We start from the raw sequence: 14955 nt of genomic DNA, 5'->3' as shown, positions 1-14955 counted from the left end.
AAGGAAAATATGGCACTTTTACACAATGGAGTACTACACAGCAGAAAAAAATGACATTTTGAAATTTGCAGGCAAATGGATGGAGCCAGAAAACATCATATTGAGTGAGGTAACCCAGACACAGAAAGATAATTATCACATGTACTCACTCAAAGGTGGTTTTTAAAACATAAAGCAAAGAAAACCAGCCTACAAGCCACAATCCCAGAGAACCTAGACAACAATGCGGACACTAAGAGAGACATACATAGATATAATCTACATGGGAAGTAGAAAAAGACAAGATCTCCCAAGTAAATTGGGAGCATGGGGACCTTGGGGAAGGGTTTAAGGGGAGGGGAGAGGCAGGGAGGGAAGCAGAGAAAAATGTAGAGATCAATAAAATCAATAAAAAAAGTTGGGAGCTGGCAAATGGCTCAATGAGTAAAGGTATTTACTTCTAAGCTTGGTAGCCTGAATTCAACCCCTGCATTCACACGGTAGGAGAGGACTGCTTCTTGCAAACTGTCTTTTGACCACTACATGTGTGCACTGACACAGACCTAAGTTCAGTTCCTGGAGTCCACACGGCAGCAGGAAAGAACAGATTCCTATATGTTGTCCTCTGATCTCACACATGTGCTGTGACACTCGTGTGTGCATGTGTGTGCGCATACACACAGATTTAAGCTTTTTAAAAAGCATTAAAAAGTGTTGCATGGCTCCTGAGTAGCACACCAGGGGTTGACATTTGGTCTACACCACACACCACACACACACCACACACACACACACACACACACACACACACACACACTCCTTCGCATGCATGTACATAGATGCAAATATGAACTTCACATTCCTACGAAGCAGATTCTGCTGTTATCTCTATTTCATAGTTGAGGAAACCCTCCAACACCCTCGGGTCAATAGAACTGGGATATAGCTTAAATGTGTGTGGATTAGACTTAGATGATCATAAATACAGATGTTAGAAGAAAATAAAGGCCCGATACAGTGTGACCTGCTCTGGAGACAGTAAATGGAACTCTGACTGTGAATACTAGTCCAAATTAGAACGAGATGCTCCACCCCACCATGCATCCACAGTATGCATCAAGTAGAAATTGGATTACTTTTTCAAGAATTGTACAGACTCTCTAGTTGGCAATGTTTTCTAAGGTTCTGTAATTGATCTCGCAGCAAGTACTCAGGTACAGCAGTAGAGACCCTGACCACCAGAGGGCAGTGTTTACACATTTGCTCCAGTTGCAAAGGCAGCAATGACTTCCCTCTGGAGCTGTCTAGAGAGTCTAGAACCAGCCCCAAGGGGCTCCCTATATAGCCCAGGCTTGTCTTGAACTCACTACTTAGCTTAGGGCCACACAGTGAGATTCAATCTCAAAACAAACAAAATAAAACTAAACAAAAATATCTGGGAGCTGAAACACTGGCTCAGAAGCATCAGCCGTTCCTGCAGAGGACCCAAGTCCAGTTCCCAGGATCCACATCACTCACTATTATCTGTAATTCCAACTAAGTGCTCTGGCCCTCTTGAGAACCTGCATCCATATATGCAAGCTCACACTTTTTTTTTTTCTTTTAAAGAGCCCTACAGCTAGGTGTGGTGGTGCACTCATTTAAACCTAGCATTCAGGTGGCAGAGGCAGGTGGATTTCTGTGAGTTTTTGGCTAGCCTGGTCTACAAAATGAGTTCCAAGGCTCTCAGGGCCAAACAAAGAGTTCTAAAATTGGGCATGGTTGGGTACACACCTGCCACCCCATCACTCAGGAGTCTGAGCAGGAAGATTTTTTTTTTTTTTATTTCAAGGGCAGCCTGGGCTACCTAGAGAGTTCCATTGGTCAGCCTGGGCTTCATGGCAAGACTTTATCTAGAAACAATAAGTCAATAAAACAAGCTCTAGTAGTTTTTCATGTTTTTTTAATTATGCCCTATTAGGACAGGCATTGCAGCTGTCACCATGAGGAATTGTTTCATGACAGCCAGGTCACAAACGAGAACCATACATTCTGTCCTTGACATGAATACATAGACTGTCAACCAGAACGGAGTCATCATTACAACAGCACACGGTTTCATTGCCCCAGTGGCTGGGAATTGGCCCCCTTCCCCCAACACTGTCTTTGTTCTTCAACACTGACTTCTGGCGTGTGCTCCGCGCAGGAACAAGTGCCAAGGCAGGCCCTGTTTTCCACCTTCATATGTTCTCCCTCTCTAAGGCCTGCTGTCGAGACCCATGTGAGAGCGAGAGAGACTTAGAGAAGGTCCATGCATGGGCAGGATGGGATGGGGAGTCTATTTTAATTAGTTTGTGTGTGAATATCATGCTGTGTATGTGAAGGACAGAGGACAACTTGTGGAGGTTGGTTCTCCTCTCCCACCATGAGGGTTGGAAATTATATTAGACTTGGCAGCAAGGGCCTTTATCTACTAAGCCATCTTGTCAGGCCCCCACACCTCTTTAAAAATTCTATCTATCTATCTATCTATCTATCTATCTATCTATCTATCTATCTTGTATACACTGTTCTGTCTGCATGTATCCCTGCCTGCCAGAAGAGGGTGTCAGATCTCAGTACGGATGGTTGTGAGCCACCATGTGGTTGCTGGGAATTGAACTTAGGACTTCTGGAAGAGCAGCCAGTGCTCTTAACTGCTGAGCCATCTCTCCAGCTCCACCAACCATTTTTCATGGATTATTTCCTGCATGTAATATCTAGTCTCCTTTGCTCGTGTTGGAGAGAACAGGGTGCCAAGGGCACCAAGCTCAGGAGAGTCATCTCTAGGCTCACTTTTTGGCCCTTTCAGTGTGAACCAAGGCTGACGGTGACGTGAACTGGGAAGCAGTGCTGGGGCAGTGAAGTAAGGAGGCGCGGACACTCACTGCCTCTCTAACCTGTGCTTGTAGACTATCAGCTTGTTCCTGCGAGCTCCCACCTGTACTGGGTCATCTTGTAGTCCTCCTCTGTCTGTAAGACCAGTTTTCTGACACAGCTTCAACTTCTAGTATAGGAACACCTAACATCAGTCAGGTGTGGTGGCATACACCTTTAATCCCAGCACTCAGAAGCAGTTGGGTCTCCAGGACAGCTAGGACTGTTACAGAGAGAAACCCTATCTTGAAAATCAAAACAAAACAAAACAAAAAAAAAAGAAGGAAGAAAAAGTAAAGTCTGACATCCCCCATCAGCTTTTCTTCTAACCCTACAAGCAACAGTGGCTGGCCTAGCTGCACTAGGGAGTCCTGTCCCAACACCAGCACTGAGCTGTGCCATCGTTTCATGAACATGGACTCGCTGGTCATATGGTTCTGGCTTTGCATAGCATCGTGACTGTCGCCGTGTGACTCTGTTCTGCTCCGTCTCCAATACCTTTATCTTGGGGAGAAGAAGAGAACAAATTTAACTGAGTATAGAATGATTTTGAAGTTCAGAGTTCAGGGAGTCCTGGACAGGGCATCACGGCTACAGCATCCACCTCTTGCCCAAGTATAAGTGGATCAGATTTGCACGGGAGAGTTGGATGGAAGCTGCCTCTTCCAGACATCCGATGTCACTTGTCCCCTGAGGATTCCTTCTCTGGGAAAAAGGTGTCAGGGAGCTAGATGAAGTGACAGATTGAGACAGGGTTTCTCTGTATAACCTTAGCTGTCATGGTACTCGCTCTGTAGACCAGTCTGGCCTTGAACTTGAAATCCTTCTGCCCCTGCCTCCTGAGTGCTGGGATTAAAGGTGTTGCCACCACCACCGGACAAAGTGAATGGTTATGACGAACCATTCCAATCCTTGGGCCTGACATCTTGTGGGGTAAAGACTGAAACCAGGTAGAGTTGCTCATGTGTATTATCCCAGCCTGTGGGAGGATGAGGCAGGGGGATAGTGAGTTTTGAGGCATAGCTAGTTCCTGTTGAAAACAAAATGTGGGGCCTGTTTGCTGTGAGAAGTCAGAGGAGAGCACCATGTTGGAAGGACACAAAGGAAGAAAGTAGGGAATTGCCTGACTCAGAGGCCATGCACATTTTAGGGGAAAGGTAATGGCGGCTGGGGAACTGCTTGGTGGGTAAAACATTTGCTTTGAAAGCTTCAGGACCACACCACAGATTTCTAAAACTCCACATTAAAAAAGCCAGGCAGAAGCTGAGCAGTGGTGGTGCTTGCCTTTAATCCCAGCACTTAGGAGGTAGAGGCAGGCAGGTCTCTGCAAATTCAAGGCCAACCTGATCTACAGAGTAAGTTCCCGGACAGCCAGGCTACATAGAGAAACCATGTCTCCAAAAATAAAACAAAACAAAAAAGAAAGGAAGGAAAGGAAGGAAAGAAAGAAAGAAAGAGAGAGAGAAAAGGAAAGAGAGAGAGAGAGAAAGAAAGAAAAAAGAAAGAAAGAAAGAAAGAAAGAAAGAAAGAAAGACAGTCAAACAGGCATGGTAACTGCCTGCAGTCCTTGCCCTTGAGGTGTGGAGGTGGGATATCTGGGGTAAGCTGGCTAGTTACACTAGGCCAGTAGGCAAGTTCCAGGTTCATCAAAAGGCTACTTCTCAGTAAACAAAGTGGAGAGCAGTCAAGGAAGACGCCCAACATAAACTTTGAGCATCTGTGTGTACCTGAACATGTATGTGCACCTGCACATGTATGCGCATCTACACACATGCAAAGACGCTTGCTTATACATGCCCATCACACACACACACACACACACACACACACACACACACACATCTTGGGGGAAAGTTAGGAGGATTTATCTAGGGGGGAGTTAGGAGGATTTTTGGATAAATAAGTTGAGGTTGTTGTCTCCCTTTCCCTTCCTTCCTGGTACTTGTTTTACCCAATTCATCATCAAAAGAGGGAAGACTTTTGACAAAGGGCACACTACCCCCCATTCGAGACAGACAGCTCAGTGTGGCTCTGACCTGACTTTCACCTCCATAGTTGTGCTTTTTCCTCCCTTTCCTTCCTCCCTTCCCTCCCAGTGGTGCCTGCTGCTCCACATCCTCGAGGCATCTTGGCCTTCAGGTCTTTGATGGTGACCTCTTAGCTCTTGGTTTTTTACAGCTCTTGTCAGTTGATGGCATTCAAGTAAAACCGTTCGTATCATGCCCACAAGGGACACACAGTCCATAATGGGAAGGCTCAGAACAATATACTATAGAGAGCAAGTGCATTGTCTGACACGGATACAGCCATGCCAAGGACCAGTGCCCCAGTCTACAGAGTGGCAGAGCCTTCCCCGGGTGAGGCTCAGGGATGGCAGAGCCTTCCCCGGGTGAGGCTCAGGGATGGCAGAGCCTTCCCCGGGTGAGGCTCAGGGATGGCAGAGCCTTCCCCGGGAGACTCAGGGATGGCAGAGCCTTCCCCAGGTGAGGCTCAGGGACGGCAGAGCCTTCCTCTGCTCTGAGTGCAAATGTTGACAGTGTGTGCAGACGATGCCCGGCAGACCTTTCTCCTCTGGAAAATGCCCCACAGTGCTTTCTCCCCTGGGATATTTATAGACTAGAGACTGCTCCTCTACAGAGATGGTTCCTACCCGATTAGCTAAACCTGCCCACTTGTTCGGCTGTAAACAATAACCCCACCTCCCTGTTTATCTGTATGTAATAACCCCACCTCCCTGTTTATTTGTATGTAATAACTGGCCTCTCTGTTCAACTCTGTATAATAAGAAACTGAGCTTCTGGGATGCTGTGGCTTCTCCATCTGAGAGCCAAGGCCATGCAAGCCCAACGTTTTTGCCTCTCTCCGGGTGCATCTGCCATTTCTTTATTCCCTCATTGCCCTAGTTAGGTCAGTCCCTGGAGTCATTCAGAACACAGCAGCATCCTACATTAGCTGTTTCCCTCTCTTCCCTCATTCCCAAATACATTCCAGATGTAGTCAAGAAGCCACACTTTATGCCCTACATGGGTCTATGACCTTGAAACAGTGCCAAATAAGTCCACAATGTTCCCTAGCTCTTGACATTTCCAGCAAGTAGAAAGGCTGAGGATGAACATCTGTATCCCTGAGACAGAGGCTCTGGTGAAACACTTGCCCAGCACATCGAAGGCCCTAGGTTTGATCCCCAGTACCGCAAAGTCTGCATTCCTTTGTCTTCAAGGTTTGTGTGAGTCCTGAAGGGACAGAAGGGAAAGTGTTTGGGGACACATCTTGCTGATAACCATCTTTTGCCCTCTTACGATCAGGCAGAATGCTTCCCCTCCTTCTTGAAAGGCCCAACTTCAATGACTCCTTTGCTCAGAGTCCTCTGGCTTAATAGTCAGGCTTTGACAAAATCATGTGTAACTTGTAATTCTTTCCCCACGTCATGTGTTTGGCTTTGGGTCCCTTCTAAGCAGGTTTCCATGTCCCCTGCAGGTCTCTGTGAATGAATCCACAGAGGCCCTTCAAGCTGGGCTGGCTCAGGTGCCAGGCTCTATCTACTAACTTGGATGACACCTGCACGTGTGTCCGCCATAGCCACGTGGGCCCTCTCAGTGACTGAGCAGAACTCACTGGTAAGTTCCTAGTGCTCACAGCTGTGCCAGACGCCTGACTCCAGCTTGCACTCGACCACAAGAGCCTTTGGTTCAAAATCATCGCGTTCAGGAAGGAAAACTCTCTTAGATATACTTGCTGAAAACCCTTCAGGAGTTGGCTCTGGACCTGGCATAGGTGAGGGTCTGTATTGCCCTGAGCCCCAGCATGAGTGAGGTTCTCTAGTGCACTCCTCTCTGGATAGCACAGAGAGGGTTGTAGTCTTAGAACAACCCTGAACTCAGAACTGGTTCAAGCCCTAGGTCAGCCGTCCTAATGCTGCTACCCTTTAATACAGTTCCTCAAGTTGTAGTGACCCCTAACCATAAAAGTATTTTCTTTTTTTTTTTTTAAGAAATATCCAGCTTTTTTTTTAATTAGGTAAAGGAAGAGAGTGTTTCTTAGTGTCTTCCCTAAGGGAAGAGGCTCAGAAGGTAGAGACAGCCAGACCCTGCAGAATGAACAGCCTCTGAGGTCACCAATCCTGGTCTTGACCATGGGGTCCAGCGTCGAGCAGTCCCAGCTGGGTAACTTCACCAGTCGGTCATGAGCCTCCCAGAAGAGGGCAGAACCAATGGCTAACTCCACCCGCATACGCCATTCAGCAAGTTTGGAGCTGATGAAGACGTTGTGGTCACACCCTACATCATCCCTACCAGGGCCACCAAGTCAGCCAGGGAGATGTGGTCTCCAGTGATAAACATCTTGTCCTGCAGAAACTTCTCCTCAAATTGCTGTAGGTTTCTCTTCACCTCACCGGCTGTCTGGTCCACCTTCTCAGCAGGGACCTCCTCACCCGTGATCATCGGGATTAGCAACTTGATCCACAGTTTCTTGCTCATGGGCAGCTGAATGGCTGTATGCTGCCAGGTCATGAACTCGTCCACACTGGCGCGCACGTGTAGGTCTGGCGGGTACCAGTGGGAAGGTGTGCTGTACTTGCGGCATAGGTAGAAGAGGATGGCCACACTTTCACACAAGACTAACTTTCCCTCTCTGAGGCTGGGGACCTTCCTCAGGGGTTTGATTTCGATGTATTCCTTGCTATGGTGGTGACCTGAGGGGGCAGGGAGGGTCTGGGGCTCGTCCATTTCTGCAGCTCCCACTTCTACTGCACAGTCTACTGCTCTCTCTCCTCGGTGTCTTGGATCTTGATCCACCCATCCCCACGGGGGATGAGGGTCTCTGCAACCTTGAGTGCATTTGTTTTTCATGTTCCTGTCATTTATCTTCTCCTTCTTTTCCTTCTTTTTTTATTTGTGCGTGTGTGTGTGTGTGTGTGTGTGTGTGCGCGCGCGCGCCGAAATATCCAGGTTTAATGGGAGTTCTGCACTCTCAGGTGGCCCTGAGAGGGAACCGGGAAGCCTTGCAAACTCAACCACAGGGAGGAAGAAAGGAAGACCATCCATAAAAGTATTTTCATTTGCTACTTCATTCATAACTATAATTTTGCTGCTGTTATGAATTATAATGTAAATACTTTTGAAGATCAAGGTTTGCCAAAGGGGTTGTGACCCACAGGTTGAGAACTGCTGCCCTAGCGCTTCTACCTATGTGAGAAAATTCCTTATTTCTCTGGACTTTGGTCTTATCTCTAAAATGTCTATATGTCTCATGCACATTATAATTTGGAGGTAGGAGAGTTGATATGTGGTAAACAAGTGTGCCATGACCAGAAGCAATGTTTACGTTAACACCAGGGGCAGATGTGAGCCGTAGATGTTGACTTTGGGTAAGCCAGTCAATTCTCTGGGCTGTGGCTTTTCATTTGTGTGTGTTCATGTACGTATGTATATGTATTAGTGAGGGTTCTCTAGAGTAGAATTTATAGAATGAACCTTTTTACACATACACACACTTATTAAAATCACACACAGGTTCAATTGATCCTACAGTGGAGGGCTATGACTGGGAGGCCCACGAATCCAGAAGCTGCTCAACCCACAAGGCTGGATGTCTCGGCTGAGCTTCAGTATACTCTGGAACCCTGAAAAAGTCATCTCTAATGCCAGTGAAGGAATGGACTTACTAACATATTGACAGCAAGCAGGCAAAGAGCAAAAGCATCCTTCCTCCATGTCCTTATGCACGTCTTCCAGCAGAAGGTGTGACTCAGATTAAAGGTGCACCTTCCCACCTCAAGATCCAGATCAAAGGTGGGTGTCTTCCTACTTCAAAGGTCTGGACTAGAAGTAGATTTAGATTTATTCACTTAAAACCAAGCAAAAATAATCTCTCCCAGGTGTGCCCTCCGTTTCTGGATTGTAGTTCATTCCAGATCTGGTCAAGTTGACAACCAAGAACAATCACCACAGCGTGCATGCATGTTGAGCTCAGAGAGCAACCTCCCGGGCCAGTCCTTGCCTTCCACGTTCCTTGAGACAGCATCTCTTGTCACCACTGTTCACCAGGCTAGCTGGCCCAGGAGCGTCTGAGGATCTGTTTGTCTCTGCCTCCCATCTCCCCATAGGAATGCTGGAATGACAGACACGGGCAACTGCCTTTGGTTTACGTGCATTCTGGGGAATCCAGCAAACTCTCCATGCTTTTGAGGCAAGCCCTTTACCCGCATCTCTCCAGTCCCAGATTTTCATTTTCACAATGAACATCAGGGCTGGGGAAAGAGCTCAGTGGCTGAGAACTTGCCTAGCAGGTTTGAGACCCTGGATCTGAACCACGCACTGTAAAACAAACAAACACGATTTAATGAGTGTCAGATTGTCAGGCTATTCAGGATACCTTTTAATCCAAAATTCAGTCCTCAGCTACACTCGATGTAGCGGCCATCCTCTAACGTGCCTAAGTCATAATTTTCTAGGGATCTTCTGAAAAATCAGAGCTCAGGAATCTCTAGGGCAGAGCACAGGAGTCTGAATTTTGAAAGCTCCACATTTACAGATAGGGTGTGGTAATGCAAGCCTTTAATCCCAGCAGAAGCAGGTGTTTCTCTGTGAGTTTGAGACCAGCCTGGTCTACATAGTTTCAGGCTAGTCAGAGCTACACAGTGAGACCCCCCCCTCACACATACATACAAAAAAAATAGGAAAAGTCCATATTTATAATAAACATACCCATGCTGTTATTTAAAGTAATAAGGATGATATATTTATGTTACAATTTATTTATTGGTTTTTAAGAGAGGGTTTCTCTGTGTTACCGCCCTGGCTGTCCTGGAACTCACTTTGTAGCCCAGGCTGGCCTTGGACTCACAGAGATTCGCTTGCCTTTGCCTCTTGCCCAAGTGCTGGGATTAAAGATGTACACCGCCACCACCCAGTTTGTTACAGTTTTTTTTTTAAGTATTTTTTTGTTTGTTTTTGTTTTTTGAGCTAGGGTTTCTCTGTGTAACTTGGCTGTCCTGGAAAATCACTCTAGACCAGGCTGACCTCGAGCTCAGAGATCCACCTGCCTCTGCCTCCTGAGTGCTGGGATTAAAAGCGTGTGCCACCATTGCCCAGTGTTTTTAAAAAAAGATTTTTTAAAATTAAAATTTATTTTGAGAATTCTCTGTTCATTTCAGTGCCCCATTTTTTAATTGGGTTAATTAGCATTTTAGAGTCTAGTTTCTTGAGTTCTCTATATATTTTGGAGATCAGACCTTTGTCTGTGCTGCTGGGGTTAAACTTAAGAAGCGATCTCCTGTGCCCATTTGTTGTAGGGTACTTCCCACTTTCTCTTCTATCAGGTTCAGTGTGTTCGGACTGATATTGAGGTCTTTGATCCATTTGGACTTGAGTTTTGTGCAAGGTGATAGATGTCCCCAGTTAGTCCCTTGGGAAGCTGAGGATAGGGAACCTGAACTGACCCTATCCTATAGCATTACTGACGAATATCTTTCATATCACCATAGAACCTTCATCTGGTGATGGATGGAGATAGAGACAGAGACCCACACTGGAGCACTGGACTGAGCTCCCAAGGTCCCAATGAGAAGCAGATGGAGGGAGAACACGAGCAAGGATGTCAGGACCACGGGGGGTGCACCCACCCACTGAGACAGTGGGGCTGATCTATTGGGAGCTCACCAAGGCCAGCTGGACTGTGACTGGAACAGCATGGGATAAAACCGGACTCTCTGATCATGGCGAACAATGAGGACTGATGAGAAGCCAAGGTCAATGGCAAGGGGTTTTGATCCTACTTCATGTTCTGGCTTGGTGGGAGCCTAGCCAGTTTGGATGTTAACCTTCCTGGACATGGAGGGAGGGGGGAGGACCTTGGACTTTCCACAGGACAGGGAACCATGACTGCTCTTTGGATAGGAGAGGGAGGGGGAGAGGAGTTGGGGGAGGGGGAGAAGAGAGGGGGGAGGGGGAGAAGAGTGGGGGAGGGGGAGGGAAATGGGAGGCTGGGAGGAGGCGGAAACTTTTTTTTCTTATTCTCAATAAAAAAAAAAGGATCATATTAAAAAAATTAAAATTTATTTTTATTTTATGAGTATATGTGGATGCCTGTATGTATGTATGTGCGCTGAGTGCATGCCTGGTACCCCCAGAGGGCATTAGAGCCCCTGGAATTGGAGTTATAGGTGGTTGTGAGCTGGCATGTGGGTCCTTGTGAACCACTTAACATGGGGGATGGGACCCAAACTCAAATCCTCTGGAAGAGCAGAACGTGCTCTTAACTACTAAGCCAACTTTTCAGCCCTAGATTTTTTTGTTTTGTTTTGTTTGAGACAGGGTTTCTTGACAGAGAACTTTCTCTGTAGACCATGTTGGTCTTGAACTCATGGAGATCCGTGTGCTCCTGCCTCCTGAGCTGCCCAGCTCTCCCCCCCCTTCTTTTTCTTTTTTATTGAGACAGGGTCAAGTAACCAGGCTGGCCTTGAGCCCACCGCATAGTTGAGGATGACCTTGACCTCTGATCCTCTTGCCCCCACCTCCAAACTGCTAGGATCACAGGAGTGCACTAAATGTCCTGTTTATGCAGTGCTGGGGATTCCACCCAGGGCTTAATGGATGCTAAGCAAATGCCTTCCCAGCTGAGCCACATCCCCCATCCCACCAGCGCTCCAGGTTTTCATGTAGGAAAAGGGAAGGCTATTACAAGGACTAAGGGAAGTAACATGGGGAAAAGCACAGTCAGGCTCAAAATGTGCGGGAGCATTATGACTTGGGATGGCTTTGCAGCCTCGTGGTGAAGGGTTCTCCCTCACTACAATGAAGAACAGGCTTTAGGTAGAACCAACACTTCATGGTCCTAAAGGATCTGGCTGTGGGGAGAAGGGACAGTAATGGAGGAAGGTGGTTAAATACCTCATAAAAAAGAGAAGCAACTTCAGGTTTTAACTCATGGCATAGGCATGGGGCAGCTCATCACCAAGAAAATGAAGCCAGCTTTCGATGGTTACCAGAAAGAGCTAGAATCAAGCCGGGAACATGTATGTATGTATGTATGTATGTATGTATGTATGTATGTATGTAGCATATATGTATGTGGGGTGCGTGTGTGTATGTGTGTGTGCGTGCGTGCGCACGCGCAGTACTTGGGTACCTGTAAGGCTGAGGCAGGAGGATCAGAAGTTTGAAGCCTGCCTGGATCTACTTAACTTAAAACTTCAGAACTAGCTTGAGGGGTAAAGTGTAAGTTCCAGGTGGTTGTTTGATTGAAGTAGGGTCTAGGAAGCCCAGGCTAGCCTTGAGCTGGTTATACAGTTGAGGCAGTCCTCCCAGATCCACTTCCTTTGTGCTGAGGTTAGCGGCATATGTACCAGAAAGCTCCATTTTGGATTTTCAAGTGGGTCATAAGTGCAGACCACAGTTGGTTGTATGATGTATGCAAGCATGTGTGTGTATGTGAGGGGATATGCTCATGTAGTGCAGATTGTCTGCTCTGTGTGTGTGTGTGTGTGTGTGTGTGTGTGTGTGTGTGTGAGGGGATATGCTCATGTATGTGCAGATTGTCTGCCAAGTCAATCACTCCTCCTAGGTCACCCTCTGTCACAATGAGATGCAGTTCTGTCAAGAAGCTGTAGATGGACACCTTGCACTACCAGCCTGTGTGGCCCTTAAAATCTCAGTGGGACTTTTTTTCCCTCCGCAGGAAAGGGGGCAGCTGGAGGGTGGCCCAGACCTAGTGAGTCAAAGTCAGGAGGCTACTCTGAGTCAGTCTGGATTCGTCTGCCAGCTCAAGGTTTAGACTCGACTGATGAGTGAGCTGGGATTACCTGGATTTCATCAACCAGGCCCTGCCCATATACATTGTCAGAATTAGCCAGGTCCAGGACCTTGGCTGTGAGTGGGTTTTGTGTGTGTGTGTGTGCTCATGCATATGGTGACCAGAGAATAACCTTGTGTCTTGTTTCTCAGGTGCTGTGCACTTTATTTTGAGACAGGATCTCTCATTGGCCTGGAACTCACTGCTTTGACTAGGTTGGCTGGCCAGTGAGCCCCAGGCATTCTCCTGTCTCCAAACCTCTGACAGTGGGCTTACAAGTGTGTATCCCCAATCCCCAGCTTTTCTGGGGACTGAGCTATCTCCCCACTTTTCCTCTGGAAAGGCAGCAAGCACTCTTAATCCCTGAAATGTCTCCCTGTTGACTTCTTAAAATTGTTGAGCAGGGCCTGGAGATATGGCTCGGGTTAAGAGTGTTTTTTGCTTTTCCAGAGGACCTGAGTTCAATTCCCAGTACCTATGTTTTGTGGCTCGCAACTGTACATGACTCCAGCTCTGGAGAATCAGACATCCTCTTCTGGCCTCCGTGGACACAGGTAGCATACAGACACCCAGAAGACAGTTAACCTGTGTCTTCCGATAACCTTTCTGATGTATGGATGGTCCCTTCTCTACAGTTTGGATCCTTCAAAGGAAGTGACTGCCCTGGGGTAGCCCAGTGCTTTGGAAATCTTCCTTCTTGCAGTATTTCCTTGTTGGCTGTACTACGGAAAGTTTTCCCAATAACCCTCAAACTCCAGAGGGTGTAGCCAGCTCTGAAGACTGAGAAGCTAAATCGCTGACACAAGATTTAAACCTTGTGTTTCTGGGGGTGGAACTCAGGGTCTTGGGCACACTAGGCATGCACTGTAGAGCTGAGCCATACCCCAGCCCCTCACTGGGGGATTAGGCAGGTGCTCTACCACTGAGCCACACCCTAGCCCTTCACTGGGGGATTCTAGATTCATTCACTCTATCACTGAACTGTATTCTTTGGTTTTGAGTACTTCTTATCTTTGAATTATTATATTGAACAGTCCATTTATTTTATACTGTTGTTTGGAAAGAGGGTCTCTTGTGCAGTTCAGGCTAGCCTGGAAGTCAGTTTTTTTCTGCATCAGCCCCATGCATTCTGCTCTTACAGTCAGAGGCACCATACTCAGCCCACACAGTGCTTTTGAGTTTAAAGATGAAGCAACTGGATTAGACTTTTTTCAAAGGCGGCATTCGGCCCAATGGTCTTATGCTTCTGTGGCATCCTTGAAAGGAAAGAGACTCCAATTAAAGAGAAAACACAGGCAGAGAAATGAAATCATTCTACCCTTGACTGCGACGTAGCAGGTAGGTCGTCCGTCACTCCATTGGAAGAAAGGAGGGGTTGGTGGGTGATGACCCCACGTGTCTCCAGGCAGCCCTTACTCAACCTGTAAAGTTGGTACACATCATGAAGAAAGGCCCCTCGTTTGTGCTGCTTGCTTGCAGCTGAGGAAGAGGCAAAGTGTGTTTTGTGCCAGTCTCCAGCACAGGGATAGACAGTCCCTTTAAGCAGTCTGTGCCAAAGCATATGCATTCTCTAGTGTAAAAATACTTTTCTGGCTGGGCAGTGGTGGCACACAACTTTAACTCAGGAGTCAGAGTCAGGTGGATCTCTGAGTTTGAGGCCAGCCTGGTCTACAGAGTGAGTTTCAGGGCAGCCAAGGATACATAGAGAGACCCTGTCTTGAAAATTAAAATAAATAAAAATGTTTTTCTGGAGCTGGGAATGGTGATGTATGCCTATAATTCTAGTATGGGAGGCTGAGGCAGGACGGTAGTAAACCCAAGGCCTGCTTAGTTGGGCTACAAAGCCAGACTGTCCTAAAATTCAAATCATCAATCAAAACAGCCTTTCTAGACACTAGGCATGCATTCGGTAGTGAACAGGCACTGAAGCCATAGCATTGGCAGATCCTGTCTAGTCAACAGAATGACTTTTCCCTCTGGGCTGTGGCCTTCCTCAGCACAGCTGGCACTACTGGCTACACTGAGCCTCCTTGACACTCGGGTCATTTTCTGCATAGAGCTTGCTGTCTGTCATTAGCTCTGGCTATGAAAATCTTGAACTCTATGAAAAAAAAAAAACCTCCATGAGGGCTTCCCGACTCTTTGCTGAAGACCCTGCAGGTTTCAACTCTGAAGGGCAATCCCTCCATTCAGGGAGGAGGCTCTATCCCTCCAGATAATTTTTCTTATTTTGATATGTGCCTCTGGTAAGATGGATAAAGAGAAAGCAGCCTTCTAGATCCTTCTATT

At 47.0% G+C, this 14955-nt stretch overlaps 1 pseudogene; it reads right to left on the bottom strand.

Moving 5' to 3' along the window:
• Positions 1–6499: 6499 nt before the first annotated feature.
• Positions 6500–7601, bottom strand: LOC126489849 (glutathione S-transferase theta-4-like; annotated as a pseudogene).
• Between the last annotated feature and the right edge of the window lie 7354 nt (positions 7602–14955).

This window comes from Alexandromys fortis, unplaced genomic scaffold (assembly GCF_014885135.2).
Source record: "Alexandromys fortis isolate MF-2015 unplaced genomic scaffold, M_Fortis_MF-2015_v1.1 scaffold_227, whole genome shotgun sequence".
Lineage (NCBI taxonomy): Eukaryota > Metazoa > Chordata > Mammalia > Rodentia > Cricetidae > Alexandromys > Alexandromys fortis.
The sequence above is the reverse complement of the archived record's forward strand: the minus strand, read 5'-3'. Positions and strand labels throughout refer to the sequence as shown.